The sequence below is a fragment of the Aulostomus chinensis genome, chromosome 18 (assembly GCF_037954235.1).
Source record: "Aulostomus chinensis isolate RoL2024-O1b breed Wild chromosome 18, RoL_Achi_v1.0, whole genome shotgun sequence".
NCBI lineage: Eukaryota > Metazoa > Chordata > Actinopteri > Syngnathiformes > Aulostomidae > Aulostomus > Aulostomus chinensis.
Genome location: NC_141337.1, coordinates 22,437,495 through 22,458,055, shown reverse-complemented (window position 1 = coordinate 22,458,055; position 20,561 = coordinate 22,437,495). Strand labels below are relative to the sequence as shown.

At 44.6% G+C, this 20,561-nt stretch overlaps 13 non-coding genes across 13 annotated transcripts; all 13 read right to left on the bottom strand.

Annotated features, from left to right (window-relative positions):
- Positions 1 to 663: 663 nt before the first annotated feature.
- Positions 664 to 737, bottom strand: trnai-aau (transfer RNA isoleucine (anticodon AAU)). Its single transcript has one exon. It is a non-coding gene; the product is annotated as a tRNA-Ile (tRNA).
- An 852-nt stretch (positions 738 to 1,589) lies between these two features.
- Positions 1,590 to 1,663, bottom strand: trnai-aau (transfer RNA isoleucine (anticodon AAU)). Its single transcript has one exon. It is a non-coding gene; the product is annotated as a tRNA-Ile (tRNA).
- An 852-nt stretch (positions 1,664 to 2,515) lies between these two features.
- On the bottom strand, positions 2,516 to 2,589 carry trnai-aau (transfer RNA isoleucine (anticodon AAU)). Its single transcript has one exon. It is a non-coding gene; the product is annotated as a tRNA-Ile (tRNA).
- Positions 2,590 to 3,441: 852 nt separating this feature from the next.
- Positions 3,442 to 3,515, bottom strand: trnai-aau (transfer RNA isoleucine (anticodon AAU)). The gene has a single exon. It is a non-coding gene; the product is annotated as a tRNA-Ile (tRNA).
- An 851-nt stretch (positions 3,516 to 4,366) lies between these two features.
- Positions 4,367 to 4,440, bottom strand: trnai-aau (transfer RNA isoleucine (anticodon AAU)). Its single transcript has one exon. It is a non-coding gene; the product is annotated as a tRNA-Ile (tRNA).
- Positions 4,441 to 5,292: 852 nt separating this feature from the next.
- On the bottom strand, positions 5,293 to 5,366 carry trnai-aau (transfer RNA isoleucine (anticodon AAU)). The gene has a single exon. It is a non-coding gene; the product is annotated as a tRNA-Ile (tRNA).
- Positions 5,367 to 6,218: 852 nt separating this feature from the next.
- On the bottom strand, positions 6,219 to 6,292 carry trnai-aau (transfer RNA isoleucine (anticodon AAU)). Its single transcript has one exon. It is a non-coding gene; the product is annotated as a tRNA-Ile (tRNA).
- An 852-nt stretch (positions 6,293 to 7,144) lies between these two features.
- On the bottom strand, positions 7,145 to 7,218 carry trnai-aau (transfer RNA isoleucine (anticodon AAU)). The gene has a single exon. It is a non-coding gene; the product is annotated as a tRNA-Ile (tRNA).
- An 851-nt stretch (positions 7,219 to 8,069) lies between these two features.
- Positions 8,070 to 8,143, bottom strand: trnai-aau (transfer RNA isoleucine (anticodon AAU)). Its single transcript has one exon. It is a non-coding gene; the product is annotated as a tRNA-Ile (tRNA).
- Positions 8,144 to 8,993: 850 nt separating this feature from the next.
- trnai-aau (transfer RNA isoleucine (anticodon AAU)) lies at positions 8,994 to 9,067 on the bottom strand. Its single transcript has one exon. It is a non-coding gene; the product is annotated as a tRNA-Ile (tRNA).
- An 851-nt stretch (positions 9,068 to 9,918) lies between these two features.
- On the bottom strand, positions 9,919 to 9,992 carry trnai-aau (transfer RNA isoleucine (anticodon AAU)). Its single transcript has one exon. It is a non-coding gene; the product is annotated as a tRNA-Ile (tRNA).
- An 851-nt stretch (positions 9,993 to 10,843) lies between these two features.
- Positions 10,844 to 10,917, bottom strand: trnai-aau (transfer RNA isoleucine (anticodon AAU)). The gene has a single exon. It is a non-coding gene; the product is annotated as a tRNA-Ile (tRNA).
- An 850-nt stretch (positions 10,918 to 11,767) lies between these two features.
- On the bottom strand, positions 11,768 to 11,841 carry trnai-aau (transfer RNA isoleucine (anticodon AAU)). Its single transcript has one exon. It is a non-coding gene; the product is annotated as a tRNA-Ile (tRNA).
- Positions 11,842 to 20,561: the final 8,720 nt, after the last annotated feature.

The following is a 20,561-nucleotide window of genomic DNA, read 5'->3' as shown; positions in this document are numbered from 1 at the left end:
TCCGCTCACTTGGGGGCATGGCTTAGAACCCCACCATTGACTGAGAGACTTTCTCCAATGGAACATTTTGAATCCTAAACTCCAGATACACATTTGGTTCTTTCCACCCGTGATAGTTTGGAACAATATGACAAATGGCGCACCACAACGTCTGGGGTCAGTACAACTACTGTCATTCGCAAAAAAGTCTCACTCTCAGTTTGCACCGCAAATGTATCTGGTGTCAGGTACAGAATATCCATCAGTCACACAAGCATCCATCAAGCCCCCACGCCCACACTTCCTGAGGACACACAAAAGTGGATATTAGAATCAGGAATCTCCCAAACGTCACAAGTTCAATCAACTACTCATAGGTAGGCCAAACAGCCTTCCAGACAAATCCCAAAACTAGTTGCAGATTTTGAAATGTTGCCCAATCGCTACATGTTGAGGCATCCTTCAAAATAATTCTCATTTCAGACAGGGTTGTCTCCAAATGTGTTTTTGTGACGATTGGATGTAAATGCTTTCGAGTTGAAGTGTTGGACTGGCAAGCGGGAAGAACTTTCCAAGACATACTGTAAAACCACCGGGTCCATTTTCCTTGAGGAAAGCTTCCTTCTTTTTTGGCAGGCCTTGGATGTAGAGTACAGATATTGAATTCTGCCAACATATAAGCTGTGGCCCGTACGGGGGTTGAACCCGTGACCTTGGCATTATTAGCACCACGCTCTAACCAACTGAGCTAACCCGCCTCCTGCTGAAAGAAAATTACACCTACCTCCTGCTTTGCTCACTAATTTTGTCGAAAGTGTTGGTTGAGAGATGAAAAAAAATTCCACTTTCTTTCTCTCCGTGGGCCTTCCAGAGAGGGTTCTCGGAAATATTTGGAATGTTCAACCGTGCATAGTGTTTCCAAGCATTCCAAGGGTCTAAATGTCGTCTCCGCTCACTTGGGGGCATGGCTTAGAACCCCACCATTGACTGAGAGACTTTCTCCAATGGAACATTTTGAATCCTAAACTCCAGATACACATTTGGTTCTTTCCACCTGTGATAGTTTGGAACAATATGACAAATGGCGCACCACAACGTCTGGGGTCAGTACAACTACTGTCATTCGCAAAAAAGTCTCACTCTCAGTTTGCACCGCAAATGTATCTGGTGTCAGGTACAGAATATCCATCAGTCACACAAGCATCCATCAAGCCCCCACGCCCACACTTCCTGAGGACACACAAAAGTGGATATTAGAATCAGGAATCTCCCAAACGTCACAAGTTCAATCAACTACTCATAGGTAGGCCAAACAGCCTTCCAGACAAATCCCAAAACTAGTTGCAGATTTTGACATGTTGCCCAATCGCTACATGTTGAGGCATCCTTCAAAGTAATTCTCATTTCAGACAGGGTTGTCTCCAAATGTATTTTTGTGACGATTGGATGTAAATGCTTTCGAGTTGAAGTGTTGGACTGGCAAGCGGGAAGAACTTTCCAAGACATACTGTAAAACCACCTGGTCCATTTTCCTCGAGGCAAGCTTCCCTCTTTTTTGGGAGGCCTTGCATGTAGAGTACAGATATTGAATTCTGCCAACATATAAGCTGTGGCCTGTACGGGGGTTGAACCCGTGACCTTGGCGTTATTAGCACCACGCTCTAACCAACTGAGCTAACCGGCCTCCTGCTGAAAGAAAATTACACCTACCTCCTGCTTTGCTCACTAATTTTGTCGAAAGTGTTGGTTGAGAGATGAAAAAAAATTCCACTTTCTTTCTCTCCGTGGGCCTTCCAGAGAGGGTTCTCGGAAATATTTGGAATGTTCAACCGTGCATAGTGTTTCCAAGCATTCCAAGGGTCTAAATGTCGTCTCCGCTCACTTGGGGGCATGGCTTAGAACCCCACCATTGACTGAGAGACTTTCTCCAATGGAACATTTTGAATCCTAAACTCCAGATACACATTTGGTTCTTTCCACCTGTGATAGTTTGGAACAATATGACAAATGGCGCACCACAACGTCTGGGGTCAGTACAACTACTGTCATTCGCAAAAAAGTCTCACTCTCAGTTTGCACCGCAAATGTATCTGGTGTCAGGTACAGAATATCCATCAGTCACACAAGCATCCATCAAGCCCCCACGCCCACACTTCCTGAGGACACACAAAAGTGGATATTAGAATCAGGAATCTCCCAAACGTCACAAGTTCAATCAACTACTCATAGGTAGGCCAAACAGCCTTCCAGACAAATCCCAAAACTAGTTGCAGATTTTGACATGTTGCCCAATCGCTACATGTTGAGGCATCCTTCAAAGTAATTCTCATTTCAGACAGGGTTGTCTCCAAATGTATTTTTGTGACGATTGGATGTAAATGCTTTCGAGTTGAAGTGTTGGACTGGCAAGCGGGAAGAACTTTCCAAGACATACTGTAAAACCACCTGGTCCATTTTCCTCGAGGCAAGCTTCCCTCTTTTTTGGGAGGCCTTGCATGTAGAGTACAGATATTGAATTCTGCCAACATATAAGCTGTGGCCTGTACGGGGGTTGAACCCGTGACCTTGGCGTTATTAGCACCACGCTCTAACCAACTGAGCTAACCGGCCTCCTGCTGAAAAAAAATTACACCTACCTCCTGGTTTGCTCACTAATTTTGTCGAAAGTGTTGGTTGAGAGATGAAAAAAAATTCCACTTTCTTTCTCTCCGTGGGCCTTCCAGGGAGGGTTCTCGGAAATATTTGGAATGTTCAACCGTGCATAGTGTTTCCAAGCATTCCAAGGGTCTAAATGTAGTCTCCGCTCACTTGGGGGCATGGCTTAGAACCCCACCATTGACTGAGAGACTTTCTCCAATGGAACATTTTGAATCCTAAACTCCAGATACACATTTGGTTTTTTCCACCCGTGATAGTTTGGAACAATATGACAAATGGCGCACCACAACGTCTGGGGTCAGTACAACTACTGTCATTCGCAAAAAAGTCTCACTCTCAGTTTGCACCGCAAATGTATCTGGTGTCAGGTACAGAATATCCATCAGTCACACAAGCATCCATCAAGCCCCCACGCCCACACTTCCTGAGGACACACAAAAGTGGATATTAGAATCAGGAATCTCCCAAACGTCACAAGTTCAATCAACTACTCATAGGTAGGCCAAACAGCCTTCCAGACAAATCCCAAAACTAGTTGCAGATTTTGAAATGTTGCCCAATCGCTACATGTTGAGGCATCCTTCAAAATAATTCTCATTTCAGACATGGATGTCTCCAAATGTGTTTTTGTGACGATTGGATGTAAATGCTTTCGAGTTGAAGTGTTGGACTGGCAAGCGGGAAGAACTTTTCAAGACATACTGTAAAAACACTGGGTCCATTTTGCTCGAGGAAAGCTTCCTTCTTTTTTGGCAGGCCTTGGATGTAGAGTACAGATATTGAATTCTGCCAACATATAAGCTGTGGCCCGTACGGGGGTTGAACCCGTGACCTTGGCGTTATTAGCACCACGCTCTAACCAACTGAGCTAACCGGCCTCCTGCTGAAAGAAAATTACACCTACCTCCTGCTTTGCTCCCTAAGTTTGTCTAAAGTGTAGGCTTACAGATGAAAAAAAATTCCAATTCTTTCTCTCCGTGGGCCTTCCAGGGAGGGTTCTCGGAAATATTTGGAATGTTCAACCGTGCATAGTGTTTCCAAGCATTCCAAGGGTCTAAATGTAGTCTCCGCTCACTTGGGGGCATGGCTTAGAACCCCACCATTGACTGAGAGACTTTCTCCAATGGAACATTTTGAATCCTAAACTCCAGATACACATTTGGTTCTTTCCACCCGTGATAGTTTGGAACAATATGACAAATGGCGCACCACAACGTCTGGGGTCAGTACAACTACTGTCATTCGCAAAAAAGTCTCACTCTCAGTTTGCACCGCAAATGTATCTGGTGTCAGGTACAGAATATCCATCAGTCACACAAGCATCCATCAAGCCCCCACGCCCACACTTCCTGAGGACACACAAAAGTGGATATTAGAATCAGGAATCTCCCAAACGTCACAAGTTCAATCAACTACTCATAGGTAGGCCAAACAGCCTTCCAGACAAATCCCAAAACTAGTTGCAGATTTTGACATGTTGCCCAATCGCTACATGTTGAGGCATCCTTCAAAGTAATTCTCATTTCAGACAGGGTTGTCTCCAAATGTATTTTTGTGACGATTGGATGTAAATGCTTTCGAGTTGAAGTGTTGGACTGGCAAGCGCTAAGAACTTTCCAAGACATACTGTAAAACCACCGGGTACATTTTCCTTGAGGAAAGCTTCCTACTTTTTTGGCAGGCCTTGGATGTAGAGTACAGATATTGAATTCTGCCAACATATAAGCTGTGGCCCGTACGGGGGTTGAACCCGTGACCTTGGCGTTATTAGCACCACGCTCTAACCAACTGAGCTAACCGGCCTCCTGCTGAAAGAAAATTACACCTACCTCGTGCTTTGCTCACTAATTTTGTCGAAAGTGTTGGTTGAGAGATGAAAAAAAATTCCACTTTCTTTCTCTCCGTGGGCCTTCCAGAGAGGGTTCTCGGAAATATTTGGAATGTTCAACCGTGCATAGTGTTTCCAAGCATTCCAAGGGTCTAAATGTAGTCTCCGCTCACTTGGGGGCATGGCTTAGAACCCCACCATTTACTGAGAGACTTTCTCCAATGGAACATTTTGAATCCTAAACTCCAGATACACATTTGGTTCTTTCCACCCGTGATAGTTTGGAACAATATGACAAATGGCGCACCACAACGTCTGGGGTCAGTACAACTACTGTCATTCGCAAAAAAGTCTCACTCTCAGTTTGCACCGCAAATGTATCTGGTGTCAAGTACAGAATATCCATCAGTCACACAAGCATCCATCAAGCCCCCACGCCCACACTTCCTGAGGACACACAAAAGTGGATATTAGAATCAGGAATCTCCCAAACGTCACAAGTTCAATCAACTACTCATAGGTAGGCCAAACAGCCTTCCAGACAAATCCCAAAACTAGTTGCAGATTTTGAAATGTTGCCCAATCGCTACATGTTGAGGCATCCTTCAAAATAATTCTCATTTCAGACAGGGTTGTCTCCAAATGTGTTTTTGTGACGATTGGATGTAAATGCTTTCGAGTTGAAGTGTTGGACTGGCAAGCGGGAAGAACTTTCCAAGACATACTGTAAAACCACTGGGTCCATTTTCCTTGAGGAAAGCTTCCTACTTTTTTGGCAGGCCTTGGATGTAGAGTACAGATATTGAATTCTGCCAACATATAAGCTGTGGCCCGTACGGGGGTTGAACCCGTGACCTTGGCGTTATTAGCACCACGCTCTAACCAACTGAGCTAACCGGCCTCCTGCTGAAAAAAAATTACACCTACCTCCTGCTTTGCTCACTAATTTTGTCGAAAGTGTTGGTTGAGAGATGAAAAAAAATTCCACTTTCTTTCTCTCCGTGGGCCTTCCAGAGAGGGTTCTCGGAAATATTTGGAATGTTCAACCGTGCATAGTGTTTCCAAGCATTCCAAGGGTCTAAATGTAGTCTCCGCTCACTTGGGGGCATGGCTTAGAACCCCACCATTTACTGAGAGACTTTCTCCAATGGAACATTTTGAATCCTAAACTCCAGATACACATTTGGTTCTTTCCACCCGTGATAGTTTGGAACAATATGACAAATGGCGCACCACAACGTCTGGGGTCAGTACAACTACTGTCATTCGCAAAAAAGTCTCACTCTCAGTTTGCACCGCAAATGTATCTGGTGTCAGGTACAGAATATCCATCAGTCACACAAGCATCCATCAAGCCCCCACGCCCACACTTCCTGAGGACACACAAAAGTGGATATTAGAATCAGGAATCTCCCAAACGTCACAAGTTCAATCAACTACTCATAGGTAGGCCAAACAGCCTTCCAGACAAATCCCAAAACTAGTTGCAGATTTTGACATGTTGCCCAATCGCTACATGTTGAGGCATCCTTCAAAATAATTCTCATTTCAGACAGGGTTGTCTCCAAATGTATTTTTGTGACGATTGGATGTAAATGCTTTCGAGTTGAAGTGTTGGACTGGCAAGCGGGAAGAACTTTCCAAGACATACTGTAAAACCACCGGGTACATTTTCCTTGAGGAAAGCTTCCTACTTTTTTGGCAGGCCTTGGATGTAGAGTACAGATATTGAATTCTGCCAACATATAAGCTGTGGCCCGTACGGGGGTTGAACCCGTGACCTTGGCGTTATTAGCACCACGCTCTAACCAACTGAGCTAACCGGCCTCCTGCTGAAAGAAAATTACACCTACCTCCTGCTTTGCTCACTAATTTTGTCGAAAGTGTTGGTTGAGAGATGAAAAAAAATTCCACTTTCTTTCTCTCCGTGGGCCTTCCAGAGAGGGTTCTCGGAAATATTTGGAATGTTCAACCGTGCATAGTGTTTCCAAGCATTCCAAGGGTCTAAATGTAGTCTCCGCTCACTTGGGGGCATGGCTTAGAACCCCACCATTTACTGAGAGACTTTCTCCAATGGAACATTTTGAATCCTAAACTCCAGATACACATTTGGTTCTTTCCACCCGTGATAGTTTGGAACAATATGACAAATGGCGCACCACAACGTCTGGGGTCAGTACAACTACTGTCATTCGCAAAAAAGTCTCACTCTCAGTTTGCACCGCAAATGTATCTGGTGTCAGGTACAGAATATCCATCAGTCACACAAGCATCCATCAAGCCCCCACGCCCACACTTCCTGAGGACACACAAAAGTGGATATTAGAATCAGGAATCTCCCAAACGTCACAAGTTCAATCAACTACTCATAGGTAGGCCAAACAGCCTTCCAGACAAATCCCAAAACTAGTTGCAGATTTTGACATGTTGCCCAATCGCTACATGTTGAGGCATCCTTCAAAATAATTCTCATTTCAGACAGGGATGTCTCCAAATGTGTTTTTGTGACGATTGGATGTAAATGCTTTCGAGTTGAAGTGTTGGACTGGCAAGCGGGAAGAACTTTTCAAGACATACTGTAAAACCACCAGGTCCATTTTCCTTGAGGAAAGCTTCCTTCTTTTCTGGCAGGCCTTGGATGTAGAGTACAGATATTGAATTCTGCCAACATGTAAGCTGTGGCCCGTACGGGGGTTGAACCCGTGACCTTGGCGTTATTAGCACCACGCTCTAACCAACTGAGCTAACCGGCCTCCTGCTGAAAGAAAATTACACCTACCTCCTGCTTTGCTCCCTAAGTTTGTCGAAAGTGTTGGTTGAGAGATGAAAAAAAATTCCACTTTCTTTCTCTCCGTGGGCCTTCCAGGGAGGGTTCTCGGAAATATTTGGAATGTTCAACCGTGCATAGTGTTTCCAAGCATTCCAAGGGTCTAAATGTAGTCTCCGCTCACTTGGGGGCATGGCTTAGAACCCCACCATTTACTGAGAGACTTTCTCCAATGGAACACTTTTAATCCAAAACTCCAAATACACATTTGGTATTTTCCACCCGTGATAGTTTGGAACAATATGACAAATGGCGCTCCACAACGTCTGGGGTCAGTACAACTACTGTCATTCGCAAAAACGTCTCACTCTCAGTTTGCACCGCAAATGTATCTGGTGTCAGGTACAGAATATCCATCAGTCACACAAGCATCCATCAAGCCCCCACGCCCACACTTCCTGAGGACACACAAAAGTGGATATTAGAATCAGGAATCTCCCAAACGTCACAAGTTCAATCAACTACTCATAGGTAGGCCAAACAGCCTTCCAGACAAATCCCAAAACTAGTTGCAGATTTTGAAATGTTGCCCAATCGCTACATGTTGAGGCATCCTTCAAAATAATTCTCATTTCAGACATGGATGTCTCCAAATGTGTTTTTGTGACGATTGGATGTAAATGCTTTCGAGTTGAAGTGTTGGACTGGCAAGCGGGAAGAACTTTTCAAGACATACTGTAAAACCACTGGGTCCATTTTGCTCGAGGAAAGCTTCCTTCTTTTTTGGCAGGCCTTGGATGTAGAGTACAGATATTGAATTCTGCCAACATAAAGCTGTGGCCCGTACGGGGGTTGAACCCGTGACCTTGGCGTTATTAGCACCACGCTCTAACCAACTGAGCTAACCAGCCTCCTGCTGAAAGAAAATTACACCTACCTCCTGCTTTGCTCCCTAAGTTTGTCTAAAGTGTAGGTTTACAGATGAAAAAAAATTCCAATTCTTTCTCTCCGTGGGCCTTCCAGGGAGGGTTCTCGGAAATATTTGGAATGTTCAACCGTGCATAGTGTTTCCAAGCATTCCAAGGGTCTAAATGTAGTCTCCGCTCACTTGGGGGCATGGCTTAGAACCCCACCATTGACTGAGAGACTTTCTCCAATGGAACACTTTTAATCCAAAACTCCAAATACACATTTGGTATTTTCCACCCGTGATAGTTTGGAACAATATGACAAATGGCGCTCCACAACGTCTGGGGTCAGTACAACTACTGTCATTCGCAAAAACGTCTCACTCTCAGTTTGCACCGCAAATGTATCTGGTGTCAGGTACAGAATATCCATCAGTCACACAAGCATCCATCAAGCCCCCACGCCCACACTTCCTGAGGACACACAAAAGTGGATATTAGAATCAGGAATCTCCCAAACGTCACAAGTTCAATCAACTACTCATAGGTAGGCCAAACAGCCTTCCAGACAAATCCCAAAACTAGTTGCAGATTTTGAAATGTTGCCCAATCGCTACATGTTGAGGCATCCTTCAAAATAATTCTCATTTCAGACATGGATGTCTCCAAATGTGTTTTTGTGACGATTGGATGTAAATGCTTTCGAGTTGAAGTGTTGGACTGGCAAGCGGGAAGAACTTTTCAAGACATACTGTAAAACCACTGGGTCCATTTTGCTCGAGGAAAGCTTCCTTCTTTTTTGGCAGGCCTTGGATGTAGAGTACAGATATTGAATTCTGCCAACATAAAGCTGTGGCCCGTACGGGGGTTGAACCCGTGACCTTGGCGTTATTAGCACCACGCTCTAACCAACTGAGCTAACCAGCCTCCTGCTGAAAGAAAATTACACCTACCTCCTGCTTTGCTCCCTAAGTTTGTCTAAAGTGTAGGTTTACAGATGAAAAAAAATTCCAATTCTTTCTCTCCGTGGGCCTTCCAGGGAGGGTTCTCGGAAATATTTGGAATGTTCAACCGTGCATAGTGTTTCCAAGCATTCCAAGGGTCTAAATGTAGTCTCCGCTCACTTGGGGGCATGGCTTAGAACCCCACCATTGACTGAGAGACTTTCTCCAATGGAACATTTTGAATCCTAAACTCCAGATACACATTTGGTTTTTTCCACCCGTGATAGTTTGGAACAATATGACAAATGGCGCACCACAACGTCTGGGGTCAGTACAACTACTGTCATTCGCAAAAAAGTCTCACTCTCAGTTTGCACCGCAAATGTATCTGGTGTCAGGTACAGAATATCCATCAGTCACAAAAGCATCCATCAAGCCCCCACGCCCACACTTCCTGAGGACACACAAAAGTGGATATTAGAATCAGGAATCTCCCAAACGTCACAAGTTCAATCAACTACTCATAGGTAGGCCAAACAGCCTTCCAGACAAATCCCAAAACTAGTTGCAGATTTTGACATGTTGCCCAATCGCTACATGTTGAGGCATCCTTCAAAATAATTCTCATTTCAGACAGGGATGTCTCCAAATGTGTTTTTGAGACGATTGGATGTAAATGCTTTCGAGTTGAAGTGTTGGACTGGCAAGCGGGAAGAACTTTTCAAGACATACTGTAAAACCACCAGGTCCATTTTCCTTGAGGAAAGCTTCCTTCTTTTCTGGCAGGCCTTGGATGTAGAGTACAGATATTGAATTCTGCCAACATGTAAGCTGTGGCCCGTACGGGGGTTGAACCCGTGACCTTGGCGTTATTAGCACCACGCTCTAACCAACTGAGCTAACCGGCCTCCTGCTGAAAGAAAATTACACCTACCTCCTGCTTTGCTCCCTAAGTTTGTCGAAAGTGTTGGTTGAGAGATGAAAAAAAATTCCACTTTCTTTCTCTCCGTGGGCCTTCCAGGGAGGGTTCTCGGAAATATTTGGAATGTTCAACCGTGCATAGTGTTTCCAAGCATTCCAAGGGTCTAAATGTAGTCTCCGCTCACTTGGGGGCATGGCTTAGAACCCCACCATTTACTGAGAGACTTTCTCCAATGGAACACTTTTAATCCAAAACTCCAAATACACATTTGGTATTTTCCACCCGTGATAGTTTGGAACAATATGACAAATGGCGCTCCACAACGTCTGGGGTCAGTACAACTACTGTCATTCGCAAAAACGTCTCACTCTCAGTTTGCACCGCAAATGTATCTGGTGTCAGGTACAGAATATCCATCAGTCACACAAGCATCCATCAAGCCCCCACGCCCACACTTCCTGAGGACACACAAAAGTGGATATTAGAATCAGGAATCTCCCAAACGTCACAAGTTCAATCAACTACTCATAGGTAGGCCAAACAGCCTTCCAGACAAATCCCAAAACTAGTTGCAGATTTTGAAATGTTGCCCAATCGCTACATGTTGAGGCATCCTTCAAAATAATTCTCATTTCAGACATGGATGTCTCCAAATGTGTTTTTGTGACGATTGGATGTAAATGCTTTCGAGTTGAAGTGTTGGACTGGCAAGCGGGAAGAACTTTTCAAGACATACTGTAAAACCACTGGGTCCATTTTGCTCGAGGAAAGCTTCCTTCTTTTTTGGCAGGCCTTGGATGTAGAGTACAGATATTGAATTCTGCCAACATAAAGCTGTGGCCCGTACGGGGGTTGAACCCGTGACCTTGGCGTTATTAGCACCACGCTCTAACCAACTGAGCTAACCAGCCTCCTGCTGAAAGAAAATTACACCTACCTCCTGCTTTGCTCCCTAAGTTTGTCTAAAGTGTAGGTTTACAGATGAAAAAAAATTCCAATTCTTTCTCTCCGTGGGCCTTCCAGGGAGGGTTCTCGGAAATATTTGGAATGTTCAACCGTGCATAGTGTTTCCAAGCATTCCAAGGGTCTAAATGTAGTCTCCGCTCACTTGGGGGCATGGCTTAGAACCCCACCATTGACTGAGAGACTTTCTCCAATGGAACATTTTGAATCCTAAACTCCAGATACACATTTGGTTTTTTCCACCCGTGATAGTTTGGAACAATATGACAAATGGCGCACCACAACGTCTGGGGTCAGTACAACTACTGTCATTCGCAAAAAAGTCTCACTCTCAGTTTGCACCGCAAATGTATCTGGTGTCAGGTACAGAATATCCATCAGTCACAAAAGCATCCATCAAGCCCCCACGCCCACACTTCCTGAGGACACACAAAAGTGGATATTAGAATCAGGAATCTCCCAAACGTCACAAGTTCAATCAACTACTCATAGGTAGGCCAAACAGCCTTCCAGACAAATCCCAAAACTAGTTGCAGATTTTGAAATGTTGCCCAATCGCTACATGTTGAGGCATCTTCAAAATAATTCTCATTTCAGACAGGGTTGTCTCCAAATGTGTTTTTGTGACGATTGGATGTAAATGCTTTCGAGTTGAAGTGTTGGACTGGCAAGCGGGAAGAACTTTCCAAGACATACTGTAAAACCACCAGGTCCATTTTCCTCGAGGCAAGCTTCCTACTTTTTTGGCAGGCCTTGGATGTAGAGTACAGATATTGAATTCTGCCAACATATAAGCTGTGGCCCGTACGGGGGTTGAACCTGTGACCTTGGCGTTATTAGCACCACGCTCTAACCAACTGAGCTAACCGGCCTCCTGCTGAAAGAAAATTACACCTACCTCCTGCTTTGCTTCCTAAGTTTGTCTAAAGTGTAGGTTTAGAGATGAAAAAAAATTCCAATTCTTTCTCTCCGTGGGCCTTCCAGGGAGGGTTCTCGGAAATATTTGGAATGTTCAACCGTGCATAGTGTTTCCAAGCATTCCAAGGGTCTAAATGTAGTCTCCGCTCACTTGGGGGCATGGCTTAGAACCCCACCATTGACTGAGAGACTTTCTCCAATGGAACATTTTGAATCCTAAACTCCAGATACACATTTGGTTTTTTCCACCTGTGATAGTTTGGAACAATATGACAAATGGCGCACCACAACGTCTGGGGTCAGTAAAACTCTAACTCTCAGTTTGCACCGCAAATGTATCTGGTGTCAGTTACAGAATATCCATCAGTCACACAAGCATCCATCAAGCCCCCACGCCCACACTTCCTGAGGACACACAAAAGTGGATATTAGAATCAGGAATCTCCCAAACGTCACAAGTTCAATCAACTACTCATAGGTAGGCCAAACAGCCTTCCAGACAAATCCCAAAACTAGTTGCAGATTTTGACATGTTGCCCAATCGCTACATGTTGAGGCATCCTTCAAAATATTTCAAAATTGGTGTTTCCAAGCATTCCAAGGGTCTGAATGTAGTCTCCGCTCACTTGGGGGCATGGCTTAGAACCCCACCATTGACTGTACAATGCCTTAGACGGCGTTGTGCCAGTTCCACCGTCTTTCCTTTAAGAAGAGGAAGGGAAAATGTTCCAAGTTTTCACAGCAAATCTATCTGGTGTCAGTTCCAGAATATCCATCAGAAAAACAGTCAGACAAACCTCCATCAAGCACAAACAACCACACATCTTTCATACACAAAACAGTGAATAAACTATGGCATATTCCCAAAAACTATGACATATTCTTGAACTTGCTCATAAAGTTCCAAACAAATTTTCCTTCCAAAATGCTCTCAGGTTTTCAATGGTATGGTATTCTTCAGAACCTTGGCATTATCAGTTTCACGCTCTCACCTAGGAATGCAGGGATTTTTGTCTTTTCATGTTTTTAAGGTACAAACATAAATAGCATCACCAAGCATTTAGAGCCTCTAGATTGAGTCTCCAGTTTCTTGAGGGCATAGGTTTAAATCCCACCATTACCAGAAAGATTTTCTTTAATGGGTTTTTCTTTAATCTTAACTCTAAATACCCATTTGGTTTTTCCACTCTTTGGAGTTTTGAACAATTTCCCCAGCTGCCAATCCCACACAGTTCAATTTTTCTTCAAAATATCACTGGATTTATACAAGGATCCAGGTTCAGGACTTTTTTTTCTTTTTGTTCAATTTAACTTTAGGTATTTACAGTTTTTTTTTTATTGTTTACACACATTTTCTGGTACTTGAGACACAATGACCACCCCCTGAACCATTTCTGCTAAACTACAAGCACAATTCCTGCTTTACACTCAAATTGCAGTTATAAAACACACTTTTTTCAAAACACTCCACACAATTCTCTGCATGTGGCACAATTTTCATGGAGGAAATCTCTTGTTTTCACAAGGAACACACTGTCATTCAAAATTCTAAACTTAATTGCCCTACAATGCACACTTACTTGTCACATGGGCAAACACTTGTCACACAGTTTTACAATTAGCAATCAGAGCTTTAGCATAAAAGGGCAACAGGTGAGCGCTTCTATTTTGCAGCAATAGATGCCAACAGAGGCAGAGTGGGAGGAGTGAGAGTGAGAGTGAGAGTGAGAGTGAGAGGACGAGAAAGACCAAGGACTGTAATTTCGGATTAGATCCGAGCCACTTTGGTTGACCATGTGGTCAACCATGGTCTAACAATGAGGGAGGCTGGGCAAAGAGTACAGCCAAATGTGGCATCCATCATCTGGACTTTCCGAAATGAGGATAGGTAAGAACATCACAATGTGTGCAGCAATTTCCCACCACACCGTCATCCATCTCCATGCTACCCTTAGCCCCTATAACACTGCCCATCTGATCACATTCCTGGACACTCTACACAACACACTCATTCCACCAGATCAGATAGTCGACCCAGAGCAGCTCAGGTACCTTGTCATTTGGGACAATGTGAGTTTCCGCCGGGCTGCTCTGGTTCAGAACTGGTTCCCTGCCCACCCACACTTTTTAGTTGTTTATCTACCTCCATATTCTCCATTCCTCGATCCGATTGAGGAATTTTTTTCTGCCTGGAGATGGAAGATGTATGACCGGCAACCACAAACACATATACCCCTTCTCCAAGCTATGGAAGATGCATGTGGAGATATAACAGTTGATTCTTTTCATGGCTGTGTTCGCCATGCCAGGCGATAGTTCCCCCGCTGCTTGGCCAGGGAAAACATTGCCTGTGATGTGGATGAGGTGTTGTGGTCAGACCCGAACAGAAGACAGGATGCAGCATAGTTTTTGGGGGTTTTTGTAACTGCATTTTTCTGTTTTGTATTTGCAACTTTGTGTTGGTTGGGATGTACACTGTGCGCATTGTGTTGTTGCGAATAATAAAATGCATTTGTTACCATTCTTCGTTTGCCTGTTCTGGTTATAAAACTATATTCTAAAATATTTTACGTCTGTCTGTGGTGTAACACGAAACAAAAAAGGCCTAAGTCATCATGATGAGTACAGAAAAGGTGTTTCCCACTCATGGTAGTGTTTTACATTCAACTGATTCTTATGAATGTCTACTCATTTGATGGTTTGTGTTTGTCAGTTGAAAACAAAATACCAGTTTGAGAAGAAATTACATTGTTTTGAAAGTAAGACTTCATTTTGCTGGAGAAGTGAGGGGTTTTGCCCGTTGTGTGTGTGTTTGTGTGTGTGTTTTTGGATTTGTGTGTCGAGTTCTGAGAATATGAGGCTTGCTTTCAGAAAATGTGTGTAAGCAATCGAGAAACTGTAACATAATTCATATAGAATTAATGCAATCCTTTTGTGTTTAGTAGCCTTCAGAGGGTCTTTTTATGATGGCTGATTGAAGATAACGTGGTGGTGTGGTCTGTAAAAGTACTACTTCAATTCATTGTCATATGTATCATAATGTAACTCTGCAAGTGTGTCCATGACACGTATGACCAGTGACGACAGGTGTGCTGCAGTCACAGGAATGTTCCATTGGTCTCAACATGTGACAGGACAAGACTTAGTTCTGCATCATGCCACGCATGCACAAGCAGACCTCCCAGTGATGTCACGTTCTTTGACTCGCTGCATCATCACGCAATTCTGACTGAATTAGCTCTGAAGAACACATTTTTCAAAGCTAGAAGCTAGAAATGGCACCGGGTAACACAGAAGACACCAACAACAGTTCAGGGGGAGGGACTGCAAACTAAATGCCCAAGAAGGATTCCAGTGAGGTGAGTGGGGGGGTTACAGTATTTCTGCCTGACTCTGCAAAGGGCAAAGAGTAAGAGCAACTGTGTGTGTGTGTGTGTGTGTGTGATAATTCAGACATTAGTCCACACTTTCTGAGACATAATAATGAGGATCGTCTGAGGGTTAAGATTTGATTCATTATTTTTGATAGTTTTCCTGATAAAGAGGAAGACAGTCTTAGTTGTTTCACAGCATGCAACAAAATCGATCCTTTGTATTTGATACGTCCTCTCTCATTCTGTCTCTCTGTGGAGCAGTGAGGAGATCCAGGGGAACAACTCCTGTCCCTTCCACATCAGTCAGAGGTGCTAATAGGACTATCCATTCCTTACATACATGCCTTTTCATGGCGTGAGGAAACCGGAGAACCCAGTGGAACCCATATGGGAGGACATGCAAACTCCAGCTGGCATTCAAAACCAGGACCTTGTAGATGTATGGCAACAGTGCTAACCACAGAGCCAACAAAAGTGAATCAGTACCAGTTGGCCACTGACTCATGACATAGAATTTTCAGTCTAAAGCTCTTAGCCAAGACTGTAACTGGACACACACACAAAAAAATGAGGAAAAACAGAATAAGACTGCAAAATTTGTGAGACAGACACTCCTCTGAGGGGCTCCACGTTGTAACAAATATTCAAGGCTTGCCCTGAGCAGACAAACCCAAAACTTTCTTTTAATTCTCTTTCTGGAACAATAGAAATCTGAACTATTGATATGTAAAGTGCAGTGTGCGTTCTTATCATTGTCCTCAGAGTCTTCCACTGCAGTGAGGGGCTGCAGGGGCTGATGGATTTAACAGCTCTGGGATAGAAGCTGTTCCTCAGTCTGTTGGTGGTGGTGCGGATGCTCCTGTACCGCTTTCCTGATGGAAGCGGTACAAACAGTCTGTGGCCCGGGTGGCTGGGGTCCGTGGCGATGGATCTCGCCCTCTTCCTGACCCGGCCTTCATATATGGAGTCCAGGTCTGGGAGGGGGCAGCCCACAATCCCCTGTGCAGTTCGGACCACCCGTGCCAATTGTCTCCTCTCCTGTGCCGTGCAGCTGCCATACCAGACGGTCACATTGAGGCAGAGGATGCTCTCGATCGTGGCCCTGTAGAAGTTGGCCAGCAACCGAGAGGAGAGTCCAGCCCGCTTCAGCTTCCTGAGGAAGAAGAGCCTTTGTTGTGCCTTCTTCACCAGGCGGCAGGTGTTCACTGACCAGGAGAGATCAGAGCTGATGTGGAGGCCCAGGAACTTGATGTCGTCCACACGCTCCACCACTTCTCCATCCATGAGGAGGGGGGCGTGGTCTGTCTTCCTGGACCTCCTGAAGTCCACAATGACCTCCTTGGTCTTCCCTGTGTTCAGCACCAGGTTGTTTGCTGAACACCACCGAGTGAGCTGGTGCACCTCCTCTCTGTAGTGGGTCTCGTTGTTGTCCGAGATGAGACCCACCACTGTAGTGTCGTCCGCGAACTTCACGACTGTGTTGGTGGGATGGATGGCAGCACAGTCGTAGGTGAACAGGGTGAAGAGGGTGGGGCTGAGCACACAGCCCTGTGGCGTGCCCGTGCTGAGGACCAGAGGGGACGATGTCCTGTTCCCTATTCTCACCACCTGAGGCCTGTTAGTGAGAAAGTCTCTGATCCAGTGACGCAGGCAGACCCACCCCATGCAGCTTCAGCGCCAGCTTGTCCGGGATGATGGTGTTGAAAGCCGAGCTGAAGTCTACAAACAGCATCCTGACGTAGGTGTTGGGCTGCTGCAGGTGGGTCAGGGCTGTGTGCAGGGTGATAGAGACAGCATCCTCTGTAGACCGATTCCCTCTGTAGGCGAACTGAAGGCTGTCGAGGTTCGCAGGGATGAGGTCTCTGATGTACCGGAGAAGAATCCGCTCAAAGCACTTCATGATTACCGGGGTCAGAGCAACGGGCCTGTAATCATTCAGGCAGGTGATGGATGTCTTCTTCGGCACTGGTATGATGGTGGAGGACTTGAGGCACTCAGGAACCGTGGACAGCTGCACAGCCGCCTCCGGGTTGTTGTTCATCTGTCCGCTGATCAGGCAGTAGAGCTCCTCTAATGCTAACTTAGCATTAGCCCGCGGTGGTATGTAGACAGCCACGATGACGATGGACGAGAGTTCTCTAACCAGCTTGAACGGTCGGCATTTCACGGCCAGGAATTCCAGATCAGGAGAGCAGAATGTGCCGACGGTGTGTGTGGCTGTACACCAGGAGTTGTGGACATACAGCGCCACACCACCGCCTCTGCTCTTACCTGAAGCGGCGGACCTGTCCGCCCGGAACAGAGAGCGCCCCATCTTTCTTACATTAAATGATCGATCTCATTATTAATTCTCTTCCATAAATCAGAATTGTTTAAGAAGTAGCAACTCAGTAAGATGAACAGTAACCATAAACTTCCTTCAATAAATATCAACATCTAAACTTTGCTTTTCCCATTTACAGTTCATTCTATTCTTTGATTTTGTCATAAGATTAGAGTTTTTTTTTGGCAGTGTTCTGGGAATATAACTCAAAATATAAAATTTTTTACTTCATATTACATTGTTTTCAGGTGCCGTAAGACTTCCATCGTCATCTTCCGCTTATTCCTTACTCGTAAGGGTCGCGGGGGGGGTGGAGCCTATCCCAGCATCTACGGGCGAGAGGCGGGGTTCACCCTGGACAGGTCACCAGTCCATTGCAGGGCCAACATACAGAGACGAACAACCATTCACACTCACACCTACAGTCAATTTAGAGTATCAGTCAGCCTCGTCCCCTCTTGATGTCTTTGGACTGTGGAGGAAGCTGGAGTACCAGAGAGGACCCACACAGGCACAGGGAGAACATGCAGACCCACACAGAAAGACCCTGTGCCCGAGCTGGGACTCGAACCCGGAACCTTCTTGCTGTGAGGCCACAGTGCTGACCACTGCACCACCGTGCAGCCTGCCGTAAGACATTTCACATTATATTTAATGCAACTGAGCATGCACTGCAATTTAACTTTTAATTTAACAGGATGGATTGGAAGGGTGTTTGCTTTTCCTTTTTCATACCTAGAACATTGTTGCATTATTTGCCCAAACTATTTCTCTCCAATCAATATTTATTTACTTTTTTAATAATTCAACATTCATATCTGTTTGTGGCAATATTTTTCCATTGTAATTTATTTTAGTGTGTTATTCTGCCAACATTTCAAAACAGATGCAAGGGTTTTCCTGCTCGACGTGGATTTTAAATCTAATTTGAAACAGTTTCATGACCACATTTTTCATATCACTCCAGCCATACCACACACAGCCAGAGGAAACGCTCTCACAGTGTTAAGGAATTCTTTTGATCCTGGTGTGGCCACACCAAACTGTACATTAGAGACAACAGACTATTAGACTTTTTTAATCTGCTTGGATTTTGGTTTGTCTTTTTTTAACAGCTTCTCTTCTACACTTCAACTGCAACAACACCATCCTGTGGCAAGCAAATACAAGTACATATGAAAAGAAATGGGCAGAATCTACAAAGGCACAAGACTACCATCGTGTGGTTGGAAAAGCTCTTACGCCGAGACAGGATGAGGTCAGGGTCAGGTCAGGGTTCACAAGGAAAGTTCATGAATTTACAAACAGAAATATTTGAATTTGTGATTTGATGGAAGTTTTACATGGGCCTCTGCTCCTCTTTCCCTGTAACACAATCACTCCCATGCATGGATTTACATACACAACAAACAACGCTTTAATCCCAGTTGCATCAATCAGACTGCATCAAGGGATTAAGATTAAAAAGGATTTGCAAGTCAACGTCAGGGAGATATCACAATGCGAAACTTAATCACAGCCTGCAGCGATGCAGCGATGCAGCTGAGGGTGCGCACTGAACGTCCCGTGTTGTTCCTGTGACCCGGCATGCGCTACAGCTGCAGACAGACTGAACATCTGCACTCTTTACGCGTCGTTTCCAGGTTTTCCAGGTTTAAACATCAATACCACGGTATAATATCCTGGCATACATGTAAAAATCTTCTTTTGAATTAAGTTTATTACTTTTAATGTATAATTTTAATCTTAAATGTTTTTAATCTATTCATTTCAAGAAGCTCCAGTTTTTCACACTGTATTTCTCCATCCGGCCATTTTCTATCGTGTTGAGGAAAAAAAAGTTGCTCTGATATACATGGAGTGTGTTTACAGTTTAAAAGACAGGTCAGCAGGGTGAATTTGAAAGAGAAGCACTTTTGTTGTTTTGTAACTACTTGAAGAAAAAAAAAGCCCATAAATCCTTGTTTCCTCCTCAATGATGATGAGCAGAACCAGAGTGAGCTCAGCAAAACTGTTCAACACTGATGAACATTAAAAAAGGCAAACAGCAGATGACCTGCTGACTCCAAAAATAGAATACTCTAATGTTTATTATTTAGCAATTATATATTTACACACACTGCATTCATTTGAGAGTCATAGCTTGCCTCACCATCCTGCTGTAGGTACACTTAGAAGAGACTGATCTCACTACATTTGCATTCCTTCCACCAATCCAAGCACAAAAATGGATGACGGGGCATTAAGAAATGGAGGTGTTTAATTCACATTTTATTCTTAAAAACATCGAGAAGTTGTAGTATTTTATGTCTGTGGCTCCAATATGTGGACAGATGGACACGGGTCTGAGCTGGTATTGTTCTTCTCCTCACATCTTCTTCTCTTTCCTGTGTGTGTTACTTTTCATGTGTTGTACTTGTGTGTATGCATACACTAAAGAGGCTCAGGGTTATGGTGGACTTATTGTGCACAGTCAGCAACAATCCAGGCTTGGTTATGGAGTCTCTGGGCGGGAAATTTTCACTCCGGACTGAACTGAAAACGGAGCGCTGGTCAACTCCTTGGAGCGTTTTCCTCCGAGTGAAGCGGTTACTTTATTGCAGAATCAACTTATTATGACTAACAAGAGGTCTATTCGCCCCACATCAGGTGGCGACACCGCAACTCGAATATTAGTGATGTATCAAAGTACCACTGTCCTCCCGACACTGCTTTTCTGGTCAGCTTCCGGGAGATTTTACACGGAGGAAATGCGTTTTCGCATCGTGAACTGAATCTATGCTGAATAACTGAGGATCTGATACTTTCAGCACCTTTTCTTTAGAGTCAACATGAAACTTTGCTGAAGGGTGGTGGCAAACCAGAGCAGGGATGGGGAGGGGAGCGGAACCCGGATGCTGATGCTGACCGTATTGGATGAAGAGAAGGAAGCAAGAGGGGAGGAGAGTGAGAGGTGGGGGGGGGGGGGAGGGGGGGT